We start from the raw sequence: 25,319 nt of genomic DNA on the forward strand, positions 1-25,319 counted from the left end.
AATCTCATATCTGGAATGCGGACAAGTTTACCATGTGGCAAATATCAGATGAGTTAAATGGTAATTGGAAAAAAATGTAAATTGTATTACAATGCCCTGCATCGCACTAGACTTGTATCCACGCCAGCATTGATTAAAGCAGCCAGCAAGTGATACTTCAGAGGAGTAATGTGATGTTAGATTTGCAAGAACCACACAGGCTTCCATTTGCTGCTTAACTGAAAGTGAGTAAAAATCCATTAACAGTGAAGCAGAATCATATTAGGCTTTCAACCCCCTTCAGGATCCCTCTGAATGAGTCAGCCAATGGGCACAACACCCAAATGAAAGCCTCACTTGCTCTCGCTGTTTAAGCCCATCTCCACCTCTGTTTGCTTTCCTATTTCACTGGTTTCTATTTTCAAACAATAGTTATTAGAATTAGCACTCCAGGCCTTCCTTCAGGAGCCAGAGCAATGTTTTAGAATGAGAAAATGATCACTTCAGTCTCAAAACAATAAAACAGCAACTCAGGATACAAAAGGGTTTACATACGAAAACATGAGACTTCTTTTCGCGGTGCCTCTTACACAGTGTGTGAAAAGGGGCAAATCTTTCTATCTCTCTGAACTCCAGTTTCTATAGCTGTAAATGTAGTTCCTTCCACATGGGGTTTTTGAGACACTAATGAATAAAATACACACACACACACACACACACACACACACACACACACGCATGCACACACACCATAAGACAGTCCTGAATAGAAAAATATAATATATGTTATGATGTCAATAGCCATAGGAACCAAATATTTTAATGCCCCATTCAAAACAGCAACATTTCATAACACGAATAGACCACAAATAAGCAAAGGCTACAGAGGAGAGACTGTAAAAATGCTTTCTCTGTGGTAGTGGGTTCTGTGACTTGACCCAGCCATATTGTCCCAGGTTTCACTGGGAGAGAGGGGCCTATAACTTTCCTGCCACACTGGTCCCGAGAATTTGGGTTTCCTCACAGATATTTTGCAGCATGAAAGATCTGTGTCCTAAGTGGGCTTCCACTTCCTAGGAAGCCCAAAGCTCACTCATTCAGTGCCACAGTGTGAACTTCCTTGACTCTCAGAAGCTCTTGAGTTATATTCCATTCAAATTTCATTTCATAAAATTTTGTGCATGGAAAGCGGTACTAGAAGAATGTGTGCCCAGGATACCTACCGTGACTGCTGTCATGGCGGAGAGCGGAATAACAGCTCAGTGATGCTTGCTTTATTTTCAAACAGATACTATTTTTATAATGAGAGGAAAAAGATCATTTTAAAACTATGCACTGGTGGGAGAGAGAAGATAAGTCATAATAGTTTCAACACTGCAGAAAAGTTCAAATTCAATGTCCTCTGACATTTAAGGCAAAGTTTTAGCTGCAAGCTTCTGTGCAGTGAAAAGAAAGTTAAACATTTTCAGCATACGATGGAATACGATAAAAATTCCCCTTATCATCTCCTATGAATAGGGGGATAGAAAGGAATGGGACCAAAGCAAGTCCAAAATCCATCAAGGCATTAAATCCTGTAGTTCTACATGCAGTATCCAAGACAATCTGAGGCGAGATGTGAACCCCAAAGGGCTTGGGTGTCTCTACCCCTATGGCACTTTTTGTGGGTGTAGTGCCCATGGCTTAGCTGTTAGACCAGTTCTGCTCACTCTTGGCAGCTTTCGTTAGACACATCCCTGGCTTCTCCAAACTTCTGGGATCTCCACTGTACCTTTAGCTTGGCACAACTTCACACAGAAAGGAGTCTCCAGTGGCACTATGGATTACCAAGAGGGGCAGAGGAGAACTTGGTTGATGAGAAGAAGGACAACCATAGAAAAGATGACTTGAGAAGACCACAAGAACCAGCAGGACTCCACTCTTGGTACCCTCAAAATTTCAAAGTGAAAGACTTTTTTTTGACAAGAAAGTCCCAGAGCGCCTTGCTCCAGAGTGGTGGCAGCTCCCTTTCTGACCAAACTCAAAACATTTCACATCACTCTGTAAGCTCTTTGCTCTTTCTTTTCAACATAAATCTGGCTAAAACCCCCAATAATAACTACACCACTGCCCCAACATTAGACAGCTTTGAAATTTCTTCCACCAGATTAAATAACGTTTAGCAGGTGATCTCAAACTCAGGCAAAGTCTCCAGACATGAGTAAAATGCAGGTCAGTTTTCTGCTAAAGCATAACATGCATGGTCTGGAGTCAAACAGCCAATGCAGTACTTATATTTGTCTGTGAGCTGGATTTTTCCACTTTTGGGGAGACTCGTTCCTTTATGAAGCAATTCTTTTATCATAAGGTAGAGGTTTGTGTTGTTAGACAATCATTTCTTATGCTTTAGTTGTATCACCTGTATTATTTTTCCTGCTTTTGTCCATTGTCCTGCCATTTACCATACAGAATAAACTTAGCGTCAAAACCCTTTTGACTCATTATATTAGACTTGTGCAGTAAAACCAGATGTAAATTGAAATATAAGAACAAAATCTTTACAAAGATTATAGCATTTCTCTTGTAATTAGAAATTGAGTGTTCTCTAGTTAAAGACTCTTTCTATGTCCACTACCTTGTCTCCTAGGAAATGATTAAGAGTATTCCAACAGAGAATTCATGCAATTCGAAAACACAGATGTAATAGAAAAATGCAGTTTTCCATTAGTTTCCGTCACTGTCAGTGAAGAAGAATTTCAAGACTTTACCTCTTCACCTGCATTCAATATAATAACCACCAGCTATTCCAACCATACATTACAATATAATATTTTCACCCATTCAATAACCACTTAGCAGGTGTATATTCCAGGTGAAAGATAGAATGCTAGAGTGTAGAACAATAAATCAATAGGACAGGCTAACATCTAGATTTTAGAAAATTCAGAGGATTGAAATGTTTTGAATTGTTGCATAAAATTCACGTGTTTTCTTAAAAAGTTCAAAGAACAGGAGTTGGAAGAGAACCTATTTCATTTTGTCCCATTGTTATTGGTGGTCCAGAGGTTGATCACTAAGCTTTAAAGGGTTAAACACAAACTACTTGGTGTAGAGGAGACAACTGATGCGTGTTTGTCGTTGCTCTGATTTGTTGCTTGCTTGTTTCCTGCCATTGTTTACCTCCCTGATGCCATACAGAGACCACAGCTAAGCTGCCGTTCTGAGAAGCACCTTGTCTATGACAGTGTCCAAGGACAATGGATGGCACCCCACCCTTGTAAAGGTGAGTGAGGTGGCTTTTACCCATGAAGGGTGCTCATGGTTGTGCAGTGAGGATTACTGATTTGACCCCAGAGCAGGTTTTAATCTCCTTTGTCCACTCTCTAAGATGTTTTGAGGACAGTAATGAAACACTTTCATAAAACCTTCCAAGTTCCCCTCCTCCCCAGAAAGAAAAGCAAGAGGAGGGTTAACAAGCATAAGGACTGTAAGAAGAGGAATTTTAATTGCTTACATAGTATCACAAGAACTATCTTTTGATATTTGTCTATTTACTACTGATGTTTCAAGCAGGATAATGGCAAAGCCTTCAAAACTCATTGGCTGTAAGATTTTTAATTTTTTCTTTTTAAATTAGAAGATAACATTATTTTTGTCATGGACAGCTTGATAATATTTTTATTATGTTCAGCTTGATGTTTTGAAAACTATGAACATTGTGGAATAATTAACTCTAGTTAATATATGTGTCAGCTCACACAGTTAAATTTTTATGGCAAGAGAGTGCATTACATACATTCCCTTTACATTTATTTAGAATGAATTATACTATCATCTGCTGAATTCACCTCCCTATCCAACAGGTGTGCTGAGATGTATTCCTATAACCACAACTATCTGCCATCTGATCGATATCTTGCCATGTCCACTTCTCCCATAACCACCCTTCTACCCTCTGCCCCTTTGAGATCAACTTGTTTTAATTTCTAGTTATGAGTGAAAGCCATGGTATGCAGCTCTCTGCACCTTATCATGATGTCCTCTAGGTTTAACTACACTGTTGAAAACGATAGAATTTCTTTCATACTCTAACGTTCTATTGTGTAGATAGATCACATTTGCTTTATTCACTTAACAATTCATAGGACTTAGGCTTATTTATATCTCAATCTTTATAAGTTGTACAGCACAAAGCCCGAGTGTGCAGGTGATACTGACAAACTGACTTCATTCCAGAAGTGAGACTTCTATAGTAGTTTGTCCTATCCTTGATTTTTGAGGAGTGAAGACCCTCCACACTAGTGCCCATAATTATTATGGTAGTTCCATTCCCTTAGTGTAAAAATGTCCCCTTTCTTCCTGTCCTCACCAATATTTATCATATTTTGTCTTTTTGGATAATATTTGTGCTAACTGGGATGAGGTACTATCTCACTGTGGTTTTGACTGTGAATTCTCTGATGTTTCATAATGTTACTTTTTCATCTACCTGTCAGCTGTTTGTACATCTTGTTTTAAGAAATATCTTTGTAGGTATTTTGCCCGTTTTTAAATTGACTTTTTTGCTTTGTTTTGCTACTGAGGTAAGTTCCTTACATTTTTTTATTAACTTCTTGTAAGACATACAGCTTGCAAATATTTTCTCCCATTGCAAAAACAATACTTACATGTGGAAATACAAAGTTAGAACTTTACCTCTTACTATAAAAAAATCAACTCAAAATGGATTAAAGACTTAAATATAAAATCCAAAACTGTGGAACAACTAGAAGAAAAAACAGTGGAAATACATTTTTAGTGTGGAAAATTATGTTTTAAAAAGACCTAAAAAGTACAGGCAGCCAAAGCAAAAGTGGAAAAGTAACATTAAATCAAATTAACGTATTCTGCAGCAAAAAGAAGCGTCAGCACAGGAAAGAGATTTGACAGAATAGTTGTGAGATTTATACAGGAATACCAACTGTGAAAGGTGGTTGTGCAAATAACTCCTTTTTAATTTCAGAGGACAGCTTGTATGATACATGGCAGAAAATTTGATAAGTCAATATACACAATATCAGAAGGTGTCCACAGCATCCCCCCTTCCAGTGCATGATCAACAGATTATCAAATATTTGACAACATCAGTGCACACCTGATCCAAAGATAAGAGCTACAGTCCAGATCTCAGACAATGGGTAGTTTTACCTGTCTGGCCTTCAGCCCTCCTTTCCCTGTGGACACTAGTCAGGCCTGAGTGAAAACAGGCTGTCACAGACAGGAATAAACATTTCCACAAGGCATCAGGAGTCAAAGCAGAACTTTGTCACAGTCATACGTGGTCACCAGAAATTTGAAAGAAACTCATGCAGGGCTGCTTGGAATTGTGGGTGATCTGTACAGTGGTATAAATTTGGCCTCTGATTTCAGAGCTCTAGTTCCTGGTTCTCATTTTATGGCTCTGTCGCATCGAATACATTATTCCCTCTGTACTTTTTTATGTTTCCTTGAAATATTTATCACCACCCCACGTTTCCCTAATTTCCCTAGGATCCACATTTTCAGTGTTTCTAAGGGAACCTTTCTTTCAGGGAACTCTCCACTTGGAAACAAGAGGATAATCTGTTGTATCTGAGCTCTGTGTATTCTGGTTTTGTTTGTGATAGAACTGTGAGGGACCAGTGGTGGCTGAAAAGATAAGAAGTATGAAATATAAATGACCTTTATTTTGAGAATGCGGGGAGAGACACCCTCGATCCCCTGGAGCGCAGCATCTACACCCCCCACCCCCCCCACCCCCCCACCCCCCCCACCCCCCAGTCAGCGATCTCTCCGTGAAACACGTGGAGTGGAGGCATATAAGTAGCCTAGGTTTGGGGTGGAACCTAAGGGGCTTAACTGATGCACAGGTAGCCCATTGGTATTCTTTTGGTGACATAGGTAAATTCCTAGGGGTGGGGGAGATGGAGCTCCTTGGTTTGCCTGAGGTTTTATCAGCTACAGTGTCCTGTCTGGGCCAAAACTCTTTCAGTTTGGGGGGGAATATAGAAAAAAGCCTCAATCTCTTCAAAAGGTGGACTGATCATGCACACATTTTAACTGCCAATTTTTGACTTACTTACAAGCTCTGCCTTAAATTTCCATAGCTCTCTGTATTTTTGGGGTTTGAGGTCACACACCTTGTGCTTTGCCAATGGACTCCTGCTAGCCCACTGAGGGGCATTATGGTGGATAACCTGGACCACCCCTCTGGATTGCAGTCAGAGAGCTGCAACTCACATCAAATCCTGTTGACCTCTAGGCTAGTTTTTCTCGGCCCCTCTTCTTTGGATTGAAGGGCCCTAGGAATCTAAATGTCCCTGATAAATGTACCAAGTGAGGAAAGAGTAAAAGATGACATGAATTTCCAAAGTTGTTGGGACAAATACAACACAGTTAGGCATCCAGATCACATGCTGGTTAAACATGTCAGGAAGGTGGCACACCTGTGACAGAATTTTCTACATTAAAGTGTCCCTGAGTAGATCACCTCAAAATCTTGCAATCTGCAAACTGAACCCCTCTTTAGTTTTATGCTGTCCTTTGCTGCCTCTGCATTTCCCTCAAAATGAGACCGTATTTCCTCTTGGAAAAAACAGAGATTATTTGCCCACCTAGGCAAGGAATGCCAGCTCTTGACAACCCTCTATATGCCGCCAATCCAGGGAAAAGAGAATTCCCATTATTTCTAACTGGCATGAGTAGTCTAATGACTCAGAAATCATGAACTCTGAAAAAAGCTTTCTCCACCGTCAGAGCATTTATGAAGTCTCACTTTTTATAGGCTCTCCAGTGATGGATCTACCCGAAGCTGTGAGCAAAACTATCTCTGCCCGCCTGACAGGTGTAGGGCTCTTCTCCCGGATGAATTCTCTGGTGCTTGATTGACTTGCATCTTCAACAGCAGTTTCCCCCCCAAAAAAGGTGTATTTACACTGTTTCTGTGCTGTGCATTCTCTCAGGTCAGATGAGATGTGTGACATAGTGAAAGTTTTTCCTACAAGTTGGACATTCAAAGAGTTTCTTCTCTGCTCTGCAGGCTCCACGGTTTGTAAGAAGGGAGCTACCATCATTCATGGCCTCTTCATTCTCAGAGAGGCACCCAAGTCTGTCTGCCTGTCTCTCTCTCTCTCTCTCTCTCTCTCTCTCTCTCTCTCTCTCTCTCTCTCTGTCTCTCTCTCTCTCTCTCCCCCTGTTTTTTTTTTTTTTCATAAATGACAAGGTGAGACTTCTGAGGGAAACTTTCCCTGCACTCAGCACATGAGTAGGTCCTCTATATAGTACGGATTTTCCGGTGCCAGCAAAGGTTGGAGCCATGAGCAAAGGCTACTGGTTCCCACAGCCAGAGAACTTCGCTTTGCGTGTGCCTTCAGGGTCCCATGGAGGTTGGCACTGCAGGAGGAGCTTCCCCCCCCCCCCACACACACACACGGCACTCCCTGGTGTGGGTGTGTTGATGGTGAATCAGCAGAATCTTTTGACTGAAGGATTTCTCACATTCTAGGCATTTATGGGCCTCCTCTCTCAGTTGTGATCTATGTGGTGAGAGAAAGTGTGGATTCACACCGAGGATTTCACTACATCCACACCCATGCAGCCTTTCTGCTGCAGGTACTCTCTGATGCCCAATTAGGCTTAAACTGTTAGAGAAATTTGTGCCACACAAGGTACATAAATGAAGTTTGGGGGCTGCAGTTCCTCTGGCGATGCCAGTTCTCTGAAACATGCGGCTGCCACAAAGAGCTGTTCCATTCTGTTGTCTAGAAGAAGTTGTTGATGCCTTTCTGCCCTGTTAGGACGCTGTCTCTGCTCAGGATTCTAAGGCACCTCCCTTCCAGGCTGGCCAGGGAGCAGCACCTGGGGGTGAGTGCTGTCCGGGGAAATAGACTGGACATTCCTTTCTTGGTTTTCCAATTTCTTTTTCCCTGGGGCCAGGCTTCTGGGTCACGTCATCCCTACAGCTCTGGACATTGAGATTCCCCTGGCTTCCCCCTTCACTCCATCCAGGTACTTAGAGCCTCTACACTGGGAGCGTGAGGCTCCGGTGACTCCACATTCTCATAGCTCTGGTGCACTGTGTCCTTGGAGAGGGCTTTGAACTTGGATCTTGATGCCGCCACTCTCCTGGGAGATGTAAATTGTCACATTCTCCAAGCTTCCAGGCAAGGACTGCTTCAGTCTCCCAAGCTGTCTGCAAATCCTCCACAAGCATCACTCACTGCCTCCTCGATGCTCTCCACAGGCAGTGCCTATGCTCTGCTTTGGATCTCTTGGGGCAGGAGCATTGAGAATTCTTCAGCACCAGTAGCTCCATGATCTGCTCCTTGGTGAGCAGCTCAGACTTCGGCCCCTTTGGCAAAGCTCCTGGTGTGGGCAGGGGACCTGGAGGCCCTCTTGGGCCTGGTGGCCTCTTAGAAGTGGAACCTTCTCACTGCACACTTTTTAAAAACCCCTTCTAAGAATGAGTTACATGTATGAGGCAGAAAAGAGTTTCACTTTTCTTTATTCTTTTCTCAACTTCAGACTTAGAATGAGAGAAATGACTTTATCTCTCACCTTAGCTGTGCATTTTTACATCAATAATTCAAATCGCGCACTGACTTGAGGGATATTAGCAAGTTTAGGGTATGTTTATTCTCTCCATTGTGAAAGGGTCCTTTTCCAAAAGTTCACTTGTGTTCAAGACATGAACCACATTCCAAGCACGGAACAGATGCTAATTGCTGGGTGGCTTCCAGTTTCAAATGACATCCGGCCTCCCTCAGGCTCCTCAGACAGCCTGGGCCCTCCACTCTTGCTATCTATGAAGAAGTGAACTAAGCAAACATTCACCACTCCTGAAATTAGGACTCTAATTTCGGCAGAATTCTTAATCATTTTAAATACATTTGAATATATTGCAATACAGCACTGAAGATAAGCCAAACTATATTATGTATGCAGTAAGAATAAAGAGGTGCTCAGTCCGATAAGACAGAGCCAAGCTACCTGGTGATATTAGAAAGGTCAGAAAGTGAACTGCGAGCCTTGCCTATCACCCTGCCCTCCAGCTGACCATTACAAAGGAGAACCCAGAATTAGGCAAATGCTTGGCAGCATTTAAGAAAAAAATCCATATTACGACTGGCAAACACCCAGCCAGGAGACACCTTACTCCAAGACTGAGTGAAGAGTGTTAAGAAAATATTGGGAATGCTTTTGAAAGTTATGTATATTACAGCCCAAAAGTATAATCCCAAATATAGCGTATGATAATCCAAGTATTGTAATCCCTTTTCCAGTGTTCCTCACAGTCCACAAAGTTGTATTTGCAATCCCATTGAGACGTTATTGGAATCCAGGCAAGTGAATTCTAATCTACCACCACCTGTGCAACTCACTGCAAGAGTGAAGACACCAAGACATTTTCAAAGTTAGGGGGTCCTGAATCCAATCCCTGTGAAGATGTGCGGGCAAAGGCTCTGATCCTGGCCTCTCCCAGAATTTATTATGTTGTAAAGGAGGGGGTGGCTGAGGATGAGTGACAGTGATGATGCTAATGCTGTGAGTTACTTGAGTATCTTGAGCTGGCTGGCCAGGTAGTGAGAAAAGCATCTTTGCAAAACGCAGAGATAAGGATATGCAGAAGGATCAATTTGCATAATTGAATTAAGGTAGCAACTGAATTGTTTTTGGAGGTTGTTGCTTCAGTTTCTGATATGTAAACTCTTGTGCCCTGGGGAGTCATAGCTTCTATCTTGAGGCTCATACCCAGTTGACATTCCTGGAGCTGAATGGCTCCTGCTCCTGCTTCTTCTTGCTGTGCTTATATATTTTAGAGACAGTGCTATGTGAGGAAACAGGAGACTGCCTGATGGCTTCAAAGATTACATACCAGTACCTCAGCTAGCCTTATTTGCAATGCTTAAAGCCAGTTAAAGAGAAAGAAATGCCACAGTCCGCTCTGTATGTATCAGTATATTTAACTAAGTTTCCATATAATCAAAGTTGCAGCAATTGTTCTGCATTCAAGTGGAGTCACTCAAATTGTCTCCTACACAAAAGAACATTTAAGCATTGCTCAGAATACTTGATAAAATGATTGCAAAAGAAAAAAGTATTTTAAATAGCAAACTATCACAAATAAAAAGTAGACCAAAATAAAAGAATAAAACAGATTGGAAGCAAAATAGAGCGAACTAAAGAGAAATATGGTAATATAAAATTTATAGAGGCAGAACTGCATAATCTTAGGCAGATGATGGCAGAAATGAATGTGGGAAATCAAGTTAGGATTGTGAGGGAAACCCAGAAAAACCAAAGGCATGCAAACAGAGGACTCAAGAAAGAAAGTGGTCACTCAAGATTTGGAAAGAGAGACTATTCTGCTAATATTTGTATAATTTCTACGCCTGGAGAAAAAATCCATGAATGCAACTAGCAGTGATGGAAAACTAAAGAGAGGTCTCCCGTGAGCTGAAGGCCTAAGTGTGCAGATGGAAAGAGGTCACTAACCAACATCAGTCAAAGGGTCACTAACCAGCATCAATCATCAAAGGGTCATGCCTAGCTGAAACAGGAATTTCAAGTGTGGGAAAAAAAACCATTCAACAAATATCTAGGTAGGAGGAAAAAATGTTATCTTCCAATGGGAACAAAAGTAGACTAGCTTCTTTAGTAATATACTTGTATAATGGGATGCTGATCTATAAGCTATAAGCTAAATGCTGTTAAGGAAAAGCAGCTGCTGTAGTCAGGGTTTTCAAAGGAAAAGATTTAATACAGGACACATAATTTATAGGATTATTTCATAACAGTCTCCCAAAGAGTCATATGCAAAAGAGGGCAGGGGATCTGTCCACACACTAGAGACCCAAGGATACAGCTGAGAGCCTGGAGCCCAGGGCAATGTCCTACACAAGTCCATCTGAAGACCTAGAGCCCATGGCAATGTCCTCCACAAATCCAACTGGAAGCCTAGAGCCAACAATGTTTCATGAGAATCTGTATTAAGTACCTGCACTGGAAAGGTGTTGGCCTGCTCAGGGGGCTGAGGGAGATTTTCAAGGGTGAGATCCCAGTGTTAAAGAATGGACATGTGTAAGACGTCAGCAACCACAGCAGGCAGCATGGAACAGAGCAGAACACAAGAGCACAAGCGGGCGAGAGGACAAGAACCAGAGTATGAGTGGAAGAGCTACTTAAGTCTTCATTGTATAATTCGTATGCAAATTGTTGTCTCACATTTGCATTCTCACATAGTGCCATAACCACCACATGTGCATTCACCTGTGCTGAATTGTGGGCACATAACTGTATTCCACTGTGCACCTACGCTAGACAAGTGGGGCCTCGAGTCCTGAGCTGCCTCTGAGCTTTGAGGCAGACTGAGTGTTTCCCTACAGAAGGCCTGAAGCTGCAAAATCTGCACCAGCAGGATGAAGGATCTGTGCCAGGAGGCCAAGAGATCTGTACAGGAGTCAGTAAGCAATGCTCAAAGTAAGACAGAGCTCCTCCAAAGAAAACCACAGCCATCCTCAATGACAGCCAGGACTCAAAAGTCAGCAGGCCAAGTTTCCCCATGATATAAAAACGGAGCCAAATATTTATCTCACTTTTCATATATAAAAAATATTTTCTTGCTACAGTATAAAGTAATTTAAAAACAGCCCCTATGGCCTCTAATACTGCAATGCCATCCCATACTTTAATTAAAATCCCCATTCCTCCTTCCCTCAGCTGAATTTCAAAGGTGACTTAGTTATGTCTTTTTATGGAGGCAATACAATCTTGACCAATCCATGCATAGTCAGAAAGCAAACATCTCTCTTAAGAGTGACACTCACCAAGGGCCCTTAGTAAATTTAGAGACCACAAGTAACCCCTGATGATAAACCTCTTCTTATGTTCAGGATCTTTCCAAACAGCATACTGAGCCCTGCCTACCTGCTGTCCTCTACAGCTTCCAATCTTGTGCAAACTGGACAGATGCACCCTTCACTGTTTCCCAATAAATTCTGTTGTGTCAAGTTGTTTTACTCTGACTCCTGGTTTATGTGTAGGTCATGCTTCAACTGAACTCCATTAAGTAATTTCTCCAAGAATAAACTGCACTATAATGCAAGGTCACACGCTCTGACCACCCCGGCTTCCAGCATCCTTTTATCCACACACTTTATCCTTGTGCACACTTCCTTAGGAAAGAGTGTTTGTGTCGGTAGGCAAGAAGCCTGGGCCCACTGTGTCTGGAGCTGTGTACAGTCCTTTCTTGGATTCATGCTCTATAGTGGGAGAAAAAGTAATTAGCTGCACAGCATATGTCCTTAGTGGTTTGATAAAGGACCACAAAGAGAATGGAAAAAAAGTAGATGCGGAAAGGATCCCTTTTGATTTAACTTAGCTGGGAAGGGTGCTTAAGATATTCATTTCCATAGATAAATAAACAAGCTAAAGGAAAAGAACAGCTGCTGAGAAGGCTCCTCCAACACGCAGCAGATGTGTTGCAACAAGAAAGCATACCCTAAAAGTATCTTAGGTTTTAATTATTTATCTGTTTCATTGAGCTGAGCAGCAAGGGGGGGATGGGTTAAGGAAGCATATTGTAAATTTATTGAATCTGGAAATTGAATTTCAAATGTAGTTGAAGACTCCACCTGCTGAATGGTCTCTCAGAACATATGCTGACTGGTTTTGAGGCACAGACTGCAACTGTACTCATTCCTCCCATCCCACAGGGGACGTGGCCACTGCTTCCAGTCATTCTCTCCACATCTTTTCCCTAATACTTTTTCTTCCTAGCACTTTTTAACAACCTGCCGCCTTAGCTCCCAGACTGCAGAGCTGGACTGTTTGAAACTATTCTCCATATAACAGACTTTCTAAAGTGCAAATCTCACTGTTAGCTCTGTGAAGGGAGGTGCCACGAAAGATTAAGGAACAATTAGTTCAAAGCAAAAAGAATACTGAGAAGAGGTAAGTAGATACAGTTAAATGAATTAACACAGCAGAATCTTTGTCTCTAAATTATCCAAAGGATAGATGACAGTTCTGAAAGATGTGTGCTGAGTGAATAGCTCTGAAAAGATGGGCAGGGTAGAGGTTAGACACCTTCTCTCTAGGAAAGATAAAGCTTTTCAGAAGGCTATTAGTGAAGGTGGTGGAGTCAGCACACAGTTCTCTGAAAAGCTAAGTGCAGAACAAAGCATTCTGATGACTGCAGCCTCAAAGAAACCCAGTCTGATTTCCACTCATTTCATGGTCCTCCATTGCCCCCTGTGTAAAAGTCCATTTTAGTGTAGTAAACCAGAAGTTTTGGATTTTTTTAGAATCCTCTAAGTGCCTTCCAGGCAGCCTGCAGTCCAGCATATACGAGTATTTCTGAAACATCTTCCATATTTATGATTTGGCATGTCCTCTCTCCTCATAGGACTCCTCATAATTTCTTGACAGTGTAGTAAACTCTTGCTAATAAAAGTGTAATTTTGATAACTTTTCCTCTTTGAGGCTTTTCGTACTCACCTACACACAAATTCTTTGATGGGAAAGATCTTTGTAATCAGTTTTCTTAAGATTTAAATTTGTACTCTCTAACTAGATATTACTGTTTATTTTAAATTTTTTTCTTAAATAGAATATTCAACTCATGAGTTCTTAGTGTGCTGATCTGTGTGTTTTGACTGAATGAATAAGTGAATTAATGGTGGACTTAGCATTATGAATTCCAAGGTAGCTATGCTGAGGAGCACAGGGGTGGTGTGGGGAAGGAAGGGGGCACAGAGACACATAATCCCTCTGTGTTAACAGGGTAGCAGCTGTTGACCTAAAATGATGCTGTTTGTAGTAAAAATGCTCCATTCTCTTTATTTTACTTGCTTAAAGTTCATATTATTGTTATGGATATTTTTAAGTGCAAATGTCTAAAAAACCCACCCTACTTAATTGTAGACATAATATTCATAGTTAGCCTAGCTTCAGATAGGGCTTGATAAGAGAGCAGGATTTAGCTTCTCCCCACCTCCTGGTCATGCTTCACTGATTCCCCCGTTTGTGCTTGGACTCCCTGAAGACTGAGGCAGCTCTGGGGGTGCAGATGGCATCTTCACTACTGGCCACTCCAGGAGAAAAGAGCCTACGTCTCATCGGCCATTCTCTTAGGTGACTGCTATTCATGATCTGCCAAGTTGACTGCAGAAGCAAAGCCTAGGAGATTAGTAAGGACAGTTCTGGGTGTGTCTGTGGAACAATTTGTATTAGGTCAGCAAGGGATGGAAGATCCATCCTGCTTGAGAGAGCATCAACCATGAGGCCCGTACCTCAGATGGAGTGAAAAAAGGAAAGAACAAACCTGGGTGTGCTCTCTGGAAGCTCCATTCTGCTTGGGTGGGGGCATCTTTGCTGCTGTAGACATCAAACCCTTCTAACGCAGATTCATTTGAGCAACTTTTCAGCGAGCCTCCAGGCCTCGGACAGTGGACTGGTGACTACATCTTTGATCTCTCTTATTCTATGGCTTCTGTCTTCTGGAGCTGAGCAGCTACTGGTCTTTCTGGTTCTCCAGTGCAGAGATAGCCATTGTGGATCCCCCTGATTCTGACCTTGTAAGTCTACCAAAATAAAAAATCCCCTTGTACAACTATAGATGTAGATAGAAAGAATCTTAACTAACACATCTCATGAGGTGAATCACACCATGAACCTATCCCAAAGGTAGTCAGTTCAGCCAAGTGAATGTGATGCTTTGATCAGGCCCTGATCTCAGGTCTATCTCTGTAACTTACTTTGTTCCAAATAACATAAACACACACACACACACACACACACACACACACACACACACACACACAAAACAGAGAACAAAGTGTTTATTACATCTAGGAAAACTGAAAAATTGATTGAATACACCAGTTCCCTTTTGAGATAGCTCTGGGCAATTCTCTTCACTTCTCAATTCCCTATTTTCTTATCTTCTGAACAGTGGTATTTTCATGGGAATCTTTAGTGTTGTCATGACTGTGTCGCTCTCTGAAATGATGTCTGACACTGGTGCAAGATGAGGTGAGACTAAACCAGGTGGCTCTCAAGTCAGATAATATGAGACCCTATCATGTGCTGACTCCATATGACAGATGTGCAATTTTCAAAGCCGCAGCTGTCAGCAACAGCATCCACGTACGGTGCTTATTGTCTTGCCACCAATGCCAGTGAGGTCTTTATTTTACTTGCTTTCATTCTCCTAAATGAGTGAAGCATTGTTGCCCCACTTTATAGAAAAGAAAGCTGTGAGTTTCCACAACCATCCCAGGAATACTGTGTTTCATGCTGGCCAGCAAAGGTAGAGTGAAGAAAAGAGATGATGAGCTGGAAGTCCCATCCTCATCTATGCTCATCACCTCCGACCAGTCATGACCTTCAGAGAGCAGTGACAGCTCACAGAGAAAGCCATCACCAGCCCCTCTCATGCAAAATGTTCTGAAAGCAGCATCAGCCTCCCTCCAGCAAGGAACAGAATGAGACTCCAACACAACTGCACTGCACTTTCGTTGACAGACCATAATACTCTTGTATTATGGGGGGGGGTGTGATGAATGCACAATAAAGCAACAATAGAGGTAAATCAAAATAAAAACATTAGATCTCACATGTAGATAATTACAAGTCAAGGCTGTAGTATTCGTGCAAACTCTACTGATGCTAAGATTTCTATGGGTGAAGCATATGCTTTTAAAATGCAGATTCCCAGGCACCTATGCAAAAAAGGCATGAGAATCTTAAGCTCCTGGTACTTACAGTTTTAATCTAGGCCGGCATTTAGCAAATCAGTTGAGAGCACCAAGCTCTAATACTCTGTAATGAAGTATGAATTTCTAAATTGCCTTGCTCACATATTTCTGAAGATTGAATCATTGTTATGATTTGTGTCTAGATGTCTGCCCAAAGCCTCATGCAGTCATGGGAGGCAGGCTGTTTTTGGAGGTATCTGAATCTAGGGTTTGTGTCTGATTCTAGTGCAATGCTGGAATTAAAGGTGTTGGGGTTTAACTGAATGACTGCTCAATCACTCCACAGTTTGGATGGGAGCCACCCTAATTCCAGCAGCCTGGGTAAGGGGCAGAAAGAGGCTTGTTTCCCATTTTTGCTCTTGTTGCATTGCTGTCTTCTACTGGCATGAGTTGTTACCTTTTTGCCACACCACCCTGCCTTGGAACCAGTTGATTATGGATTAAAACCTTTCCAAACCAAGAGCTAAGTAAACCTTTTGTTCCTTAACTTTGGGTGTTGGGTATTTTGTGTCAGTAACCAGGTAAAAATAACCAAGACTGTCAACCCTTAGGTAGAGCCTGAGCCACCAACCTTTCAGTTAGCAACAAAATGCACTAATCAAATGCACTACAGAGACAACTTTAGCCCTTAGTGATTTAGCTATAGCCAAGAAATCTCTTCCTGTTTTAGGCAGCTGAGTTATTTAAAAATATTATAGGCAGTCAGACAGGGATAGGCCCTCAAAGGGGCCAATACGGAAGACCAGATACCTTGCAACTATGGGGAAAAAAGACACCTCCTGCTGCTGGCCAGATCCAAAGACAAAAGATGAAACAAATGTAACCACACCCTGAGAATAAATATCAAGGATTCATGTTCTAAATAGGTACCAATTACCTTGAGGAAGCCAGAAAGTACCACTAATCCTCGACAAGTAAAGGCCCTGTTCTGTGTTCATGCCCTTAAGTGACTTGATTCCCTATTGGATCCTGATTTAATCAATCTTACCTGAGCAGTTATACTCCACTTGTAATCCTACTGGTTGACCATAATTCTGTCCCGCCTCATGCCCACTTGCATGTTCTTATTTCTCTCCATTTTGGACTCACCTCACTTTGTGGTTTTGTCCTATAAAAGTCCCTAGAAAAGACAGTCTTTCATAACCCACTTGAGACAACCAACTCTCTTGGACAGAAGCTTTCTTTCAATAAATATATTCTGCTCTTAACCTCCATTGTTCCCAAAATTCATTCTTTGATTTTAGAGAACACAAACTCGTATCAGACATCTAGTAGGCTGGGAGTTTCTTTCCCTTCTTGCAATCCTATGATATATATTTTTTTTCAGAATAGTACACAAGTTTCAGAAACACACAGCTTCTATACACTGTTCCAGTTTGTCATTAAAATACTCTATGTCTTTGAGGCGTGTGTGTGTGTGTTTGTGTGTGTGTGTGTACACACAGAGTGGAGCCCACTCTTTTTAACTCCTCAAAGCTATTTAACAAGGACTGCTTAGACATCTTGGCAACACTGTCGTCCACTTGGGAGAGCTGTGTATGTAGAGATGGCTTAATTTCCATGGAAAGGTGTCAGGATTCAAAAACTGTCTGAAAGGTAAAACTTCCTCAAAAGCAACAGGAATTCATCTACATTAGTGGGAACCTGTGTTTCCCAGTGCTGAAAGCTTCCAGCAGGATTAATTGTTTAATATTCACAAAGGACTTTGAAGATGAAAAGATTCACAGAAAGGCTGAAAATGAACACTCACTTTGCTTGCTTTGCTCAACCTGTGGGTTGGATCTGCAGGGCTCCCCTGTCTTTGAAGCAGCTCCAAGATTATACTAATCATGACCACCCTTGGAGGAGGGAGAACAGAGTGAGCAGGGAGGAATAATTTAGCCTCAGCCACGGTTCTGGCAACAGCAAAAGCAAGGACTGTGGCATCAAACAGAGACCTGACTGTCACCTGCCAGCTGTGCGACCTTGGGCAGATAGATGATTTACAATCTCTGAGATGCTCCTACCTCAGCTGTGAGAGTGCAATAATTACATCTCTCTGGTTATTGTCAAATTATAGGTGATGTAAAGGGCTTTGACAGTGCCTGGCACACTGCTGGTACTACTGCAATTACAACATTGTTGCTACTGCCAATGCTGGAGGAATATTAATGAACACGGTTTCCAGTGTTTGATGATGCAGAAGCCAACATTGATCCTAATTAAATTTTAAAATTTTTTAAAAGGTTAAGAGCTCAGCTGACAGATAAGAAATCATGCAGTCATTAGCATGCATGTGTGTCTATTAGTGGATTCTGCTATTGTTTACTCCAGATTAAACAAGTAGAAGTAACTGCTACTTCCTATCTGCTTTATTTTTTCTCCATTGTTCTGATTTCTTTAATACGGTTCTACCAGTGTCTTCAACTCACACCCTCACTGCTTCTGTCAGTGCTTCACAAGGTTGAGAGCTTGCAAACTCCAGGAAGGCCTGGAGTACACTGAGGCTCTCGTACAGAATGACCCTGACTAGAAGATGCCACAGAGAGAGACACAGGAAATGAGGCCAACCCCCCGCCATGTCCAGACAGCAGGGTTATGTGAGTGCTTGGGTTCTCCACCCTGGAACACTGCTATGATGAGATGGGAATCTTTAGGGAGAGGATGGAGCACTGCAAGGTCTAGTCTGCTTTAAATTACACCTGGGTGTAATCCAAACAAGGATTCCCTGACCACCACTCCCAACCCTCACTGCAGGCTGCTTCCTGGGTAGACCTGAAAGAAGCAATGGCCTTGCCTGGGTGTCCACTGCCTATGTCAGACATGCCAACCTTGTGAACATATGATTATCCTTCTGAGGACATTAAATCAAAGACCACAGAAAGAGAAAAAGAAGACTGAGGGCCCTCAATAGACTTCCTTACATCTGAAAAACACTCCTCTATGCTTCATTGGTTTGCATTATAAGCTTCTTGGCTACTCGGATATATCCAAGTTAGGCAATATGGCACTTGAAAATTTTCAGTGCTAAAATATGATGCCTAAAATTTTGTGAAGTGTCATGTCCTTTCAAATCAAGAAAGAGCTAATAGCATAGAACCAAGAATTCGTGCTGTTTGTCTAGGTTATTGAAAATAGGCGGGTGTTATAGGAAGAAGGGGGGTGAGGATGAAGTTTGTGATCAAAGCATATAAAATCTATTTTAAAATTCTCACTACCTAAATCAGGGACACATTATTTGGAGTTGAATGGGCTTCTAACCTGGGGACAATATTAGTAAGCAACTCAGCAAAGAAACTGTGTGGTTAATTAAAAGCTGATGGTCTACTTAAACACCAGCTGAACTGAATGAGTGTGGTGCTGAGTGTAGATGGCCCACCTGAGGACTCTGCCAGCATGAAGATGAGAAGTAGAGAGGGAGAGCATAGCGTTATGGGTTCTCCTAAGTGGTGTTGTTGTTTGGAGCTGTTGGTTCTCCTGGAAAAGCTTGTGGAGATTCTTCCCTGATATGAACTTGGCTGTTCTCATAATCAAAGGGACTTGGATGCTTGTTGTTGCTGAGAGGATGCAGTTTATTTTGGAGGAGCTCTGGTGCTTCTGCTGAGCATTGCTTCCTGGCTCTGAAGGGGAAAACAATGTTCTGCTCAATCTCCAGGAGAAGCTTGTCATGCTGGCTTCCTGATATGAACTCAGCTATTACCATCATCAAAGGGACTTGGAACCTTGTTATCACTGAGGATGTCTGTGGTACTTTTTGGGAGAGCCCTGGTCCTTATTTTGAGCATTGCTTCTTGGATCCAGTGTAGAACGCTCAATCTACTGGCACAGATCCTTCACCCAGTTGGCATAGACTTTCTATCTTTCACCACTGACCTTTGTGCCTTCCCAGCACGAACCTGTGAAATAGACTTGCATGAGTCATTGTCGTGGGCTCTAGGCCTCCAGCTTGACTTGTGGAGGGCATTGTCTTGGGCTCTGTGTCTTCAGCTGGACTCATGTAGGACATTGCTGTGGGATCCAGGATCTTGGCTAGATTTCCCTGGGTGTTTAGTGTGTGGACAGATTTCCTGTAATTTCTTTGTATTTAACTCTGAGTGGTTGTCATAAACAATACTATGAATTATTTGTCCTATATTGATTTGTTCTGTTTGCGACCCCTGCCTACAACAAAATGTCTGTTTGCAATCCAAGAGAAAAGAAATTTTGATTAGGCTGCAAAAGACTTGAGATTAAGTATTCCTTTAACACTAATTAGTTCTATGATGTTAGGAAATTCAATTAAACTTTGCTGGCCTTGTTCCTATTTTTGTTGTACTTTTATCTGTAAATTGGATTGGCAAAAGGTTTCAAGAAGACAGCTCACTAAATTTTGATAGGTTCTTAGTCCATGAATATTTTATCCAAGAACAAAACTCGTGCTTGCCCCTAATTAACTTCCCAATATTCTTCACTAGAACACTAGGTGTGTCTAGACCTCAAGGTCACAAGTTGGAAGTGGATCCCAGTCAGCACACTAGAGGTGGAAATATGGTTCAAGAGTATAGAGCATCATAATAATTATATTTTGGATTGGTAGACAGTGATATTCGTGCTATAAAGACTGTCAGAGGCAGAAATACAGCAATGAGTGTGTACCTAGTATATACCAAGCATAATGCAAAGCACAGATCATCCAAAACTACATTAAGGTATATCACAATCAAATTACTGGAAAATACTAAGAAAAAATACAAGCACTTAAAATTACTCAGAAATAAACTTACAGGGAAATGAAGATGACTGTCAGTGTTTTTCTAGTAAAAATAATGCAAATGGGAGGCTAACAGAGCAGCATCTTCTATAAGAAGAAAACTGCCATTTGAACATGAAGGTAAAATTAGGAATTTTCCAAACATAAAAGCTGAAAAAATTAATTTCCACCACACTTACACTGGAAAAAATGTGAAAAGAGAAATCCAAGAGATTAAAACCTCCACTGAAAGTATATGCAATAAGTTGAATGAATGTGAGGATGGCTCAAATAATTTAATGTTGAACCTCTAACTCCTAGAAAAACAAGAACAAGTCAAACCCCAAACTATAAGAGAAGAAATTATAAACATCAGAACAGAAAAATATGTCATATCTTGAAGACAGAATTGTGGCTAGTGATCATGAAAAACAAGCAATCTTAAAAATAGCAAGAGACCATGAAAAATCAAACCTACTGTTACAAGATGAAGCAGAGAGGAACAATATGAGATTGACTGGGATCAAGGAGAAAGCTAGAGACAGTGCAAATGCCATAAAAAACACCACAGAAACAATGGCAAAATTATCTTTCAAAAGTGATGGAGAAATAAGATGCTTACATAACAAAGCAGGAAACTTCAGGAAATTTATGACCACCAAACCAGCTCTTCAGAATATTCTGAAGTGTGCACTAGAAAGACAAAATGGAAACCACAACCATAAGAACACCACTAGAAAGAAGCTAGTAGGCAGAACAAGCAATGAAACAGAGGGGTAAGACAAGAAACCAACAACAGGAAAATAACATGAAAAAATAAGCCAATACATATCAGTTGTGACTATAATGTAAATGGATTCAACTCAACCATCAAAAGAAATAGACTGACAGAATAGATCAAGAAGCAAAATCTAACAATATGCTGTGTACAGGCAACACATTTAACTCAAAAAGAGGTTCATGGGGGCTGGGGATTTAGCTCAGCGGCATAAGCGCCTGCCTTGCAAGCAGGCAGTTGTGAGTTCGATCCCCGGTACCGATAAAAAAGGAAAAAAAAAAGTGTAAAAGAAGAGGTTCATAGACTGAAAATCAAAGGAAAGAAAACAATACTTCATGCAATAAGATCCCATTAAAAATCAGGGGTAACTATTCTATTTACAGACAATGTTAACTTCAAACCAAAACCGTTCAAAAGAGACAAAGAAAATCACTACATACTTGTTAAGGGAACACATCAAAAGAGGAGATAACAATCATAAACATCTATGCACCAAACAGAAGTGTACCCAACTACACTATAAAAATATTAATGTATGTGAAAAGTCAAATAAGCACTAACACAATTGTAGTGGACCTTAATACCCCTCTCACCCAATTAGATAGATCAATCAGATTAAAAAATCAACAAAGAAATATCAGAATTAAAACAAACCTGTGAACAAATGGACTTGGTAGATGTCTACAGAATGTTCCACCCCACAATATCACAGTACATTCTTTTCAGCTGAACATTGGGTGGCCTCCAAAATAGACCAGATATTAGCTCATAGAACCTGTGAAAATAAATGCAAAAGAGTTGCAATTATCCCATGCATATTATCTGACCATAGCACAATGAAACTGGAAATCGATGGCCAAAGAAGCCAAAAAAACTACATAAAACACATGAAAATCAAACAACACCCTCCAGAACATCTAGTGGGTCACAGAAGAAATTAATGAATATGTACAATTAGATGCTAATACAATGTACTGGAACTTATGAGAAATGATGAAAGCAGTCATACAAGAGAAATTTATAGAGATAAGCTCCCACATTAGGAAAACATAATAAGCTCAAATAAATAAATTAATGTTGAACCTCAAACTCCTGTAAAAACAACAAGAAATCAAAGCCAAAGCTCCTACAAGAGAGGAAGGTTATAAAGATCAGAGCAGAAATCAATGCAATTGATTTTAAGAATACAATGAATCAATGAATTGAAGATACGGTTCTTTGAAAGATTAAATTAAATTGATAAGCCTCTAGCCAATCTTATAAAAAAAAACAAGGAAAAGACTCAAATTCAATCAATTAGGAATGAAAAGGATGAAATCACAATGGATGCTGTGGAAATATAGAAGATTATTAATACCTACTTCCAGAAACTGTGCTCTAATAAGATGGAAAACACAGAAGAAATGAACAGATTCCTACACCTATATTAATTAATCAAGAAGATATAAGTATTCTAGTAACCTAGTATCAGTCAATGAAATTGAAAATGTAATTTAAAACTTACAAATGAAGAAAAGTCCAGGCCCTGATGGATTCACTAGTGCATTCTACAAGAAATTTAGAGAAGACCTAATTCCACTAATTCTGAGATTCTCTAATAAAATTGAAAGGAAAGCTATACATACAAAACCATTCCTTGGAGCAAAAATACCTCTGCTACCTAAAAAAGAGAAGGACCAAACCAGAAAAAAACACCACCTGCCAATATCCCTCATAAAATTATATACAAAAATCCTCAGTCAGATACTGGCAAACAATACAGCAAATTATCAAAAAGGTTATACACCATGACCAAGTAGGATTTACACCAGGGATGTAGGAATGGTTCAACATATGCAAATCAATAAATGTAAAATACCATATTAACAGAGCCAAAGAAAAAATCATATGATAATTTCAATAGAAGTAGAAAAGGCATTTGACAATATCAAACACCCCCTCATGATAACAACTCTACTGAAAATTGGAATAGATGATCTCTATCTCAATCTAATAAAAGCTATTACAAACCAACAGCATAACATCATACTAAATGGTTCAAACTGAAAGCTTTTACTCTGAAATGAGGAACAAGACAAAGATGTCTAGTATCACCGTACCAGAATAGAGTTCTGGAAGCACTAGCCAGAGCAATTAGATAAAAGAAAAAAATAAAAAGAATAAGAATAGAAAAATAAGAAGTTAAATTATCATTATTTACACATGACATGATACTCTATGTAGAAGACACCAAAAAATCCAACAGACTTCTAAACTTTATAACCAAATTCAGTAACATAGCTGGGTACAAAGTCAACACTCAAATCAATAACACTCCTATACATAAGCAACAAACTCACAGAGAGAAAAACTAGGGAAACCACATCCTTCACAATAGAACACCCAAAAACGAAATACTTAGGAAGCAATCTAACAAAGGAAGTGGGAAATCTATACATTGAAAACTACAATACTCTGAAAAAAGAGATTGAATAGGATATCAGAAAATGAAAAAAAATCTTTTATTCATGAATAGGAAGAACCAATGTAGTGAAAATGGTCATACTCCCAAAACAAATTATATAGATTTAATATAATTTCAATTAAAATATCATTAACATACTTCACAGAACTAGAGACAATAATTCTAAAATTCATTTGGAACCAGAAGAGATCTAGAATAGTGAAAGCTATTCTCAGCAACAAAAGGGAGGCAGAGGCATCACAATGCCTGGTTTGAAATTATACTACAAAGCTACTGTAATAAAATCAGCATGGTACTGGCATAAAAGCAAACTAGAGTATCAGTGGTACAGAATAGAAGATGCTGACAAAACTCCAAACACAGTCACCTTATCTTTACAAAGAGGCCAGTGATGTTCACTGGAAGAAAGATGTCTTCTTTAATGAATGGTGTGGAAAAACAAGTTTACCAATGTGAAGGAGTAAAACTAGACACATGTTTATTACCACACACTAAACTAAAGTCAAAATGGACCAAAGATAGATATATTAAAACAGAAACATTAAATAAATCTACTGGAATATCATATAGGCAGATATCTTGGTGTATACAAAGAATTCATGAACAAAACTCACACTGGATAGGCAATACCGCAGAAAATCAACATATGACATCTCACCTTATTAAGAAAGTTTTGTAGAATAAAAGACATCACTAACAGAGTGAAAAAACAAACCCACAGAATGGGAAAAATTATAGCCAGTTGTCCCTCAGACAAATGACTTATATCTAAAACATATAAAGAATATAAAAAATCAGACCCCCACCAACTTCAAAGACCCAATCCAAAAATGGCATCAGAAATGCATATGCCCCTCAGATGAAGAAATACAAATGACAAATAAAGATATGAAAAAACATTCAATGCCATTGGTCATTCAAAAAATAAAAATTAAAACAACACAGAGATTTCATCTCACGCCAGAAAAAATGAGTATCATCAAGAAATCAACTAACACTAATGCTGGAGGGGCTGTGGTGAAAAAGGAACCCTTTTGCATTGTTGGTGGGAGTGTAGACCAGTGCATCCACTATAAATATCACTACGGAGGTTCCTCTAAAAGCTAAGATAAAAGTCCCATTCCATGCAGCTATTTCTCTTCTGGGTATCTTCCTAGAAGAATTAAAAGCATCATACCACAGTGATATATGTGCACCCAAGTTTACAGCAGCACAATTTGCAATAGCTGATTCTTGGAAACAACTTAAATGCCATGAACTGAAGAATGGATAAAGAAGATATGGTCCTTATATATAGGGGAGTACTACTCCATTGTGTAAAGAATGATAAACTAGAGAATTTTATGGGTGAATGGATGCACTTGGTCCATACTCGTAAGTTAAATAAATCACACTCATGTGCAAACATCCTATTGTCTCCCCAGTATGAGAAACTAAGGGCTAAAAAGACCTAAACTGTACAATAGGTATTTTGCAATGGAAGAAACTATTCAAAAAGAAAGAGAATCTGGGATGCTGGAAAGAATAAAAGAAGAAAGGGAAAAAGAAAAATCTACATACATTTACAACACAGTTAAAATAGTTACACTACTAATTTCTTTTAGTTCATTGAAAAGGTTCCTGCTAATATTGCTT

Source organism: Cavia porcellus, unplaced genomic scaffold, assembly GCF_034190915.1.
Source record: "Cavia porcellus strain 051 isolate PalLab524CR breed Dunkin Hartley unplaced genomic scaffold, mCavPor4.1 scaffold_19, whole genome shotgun sequence".
NCBI lineage: Eukaryota > Metazoa > Chordata > Mammalia > Rodentia > Caviidae > Cavia > Cavia porcellus.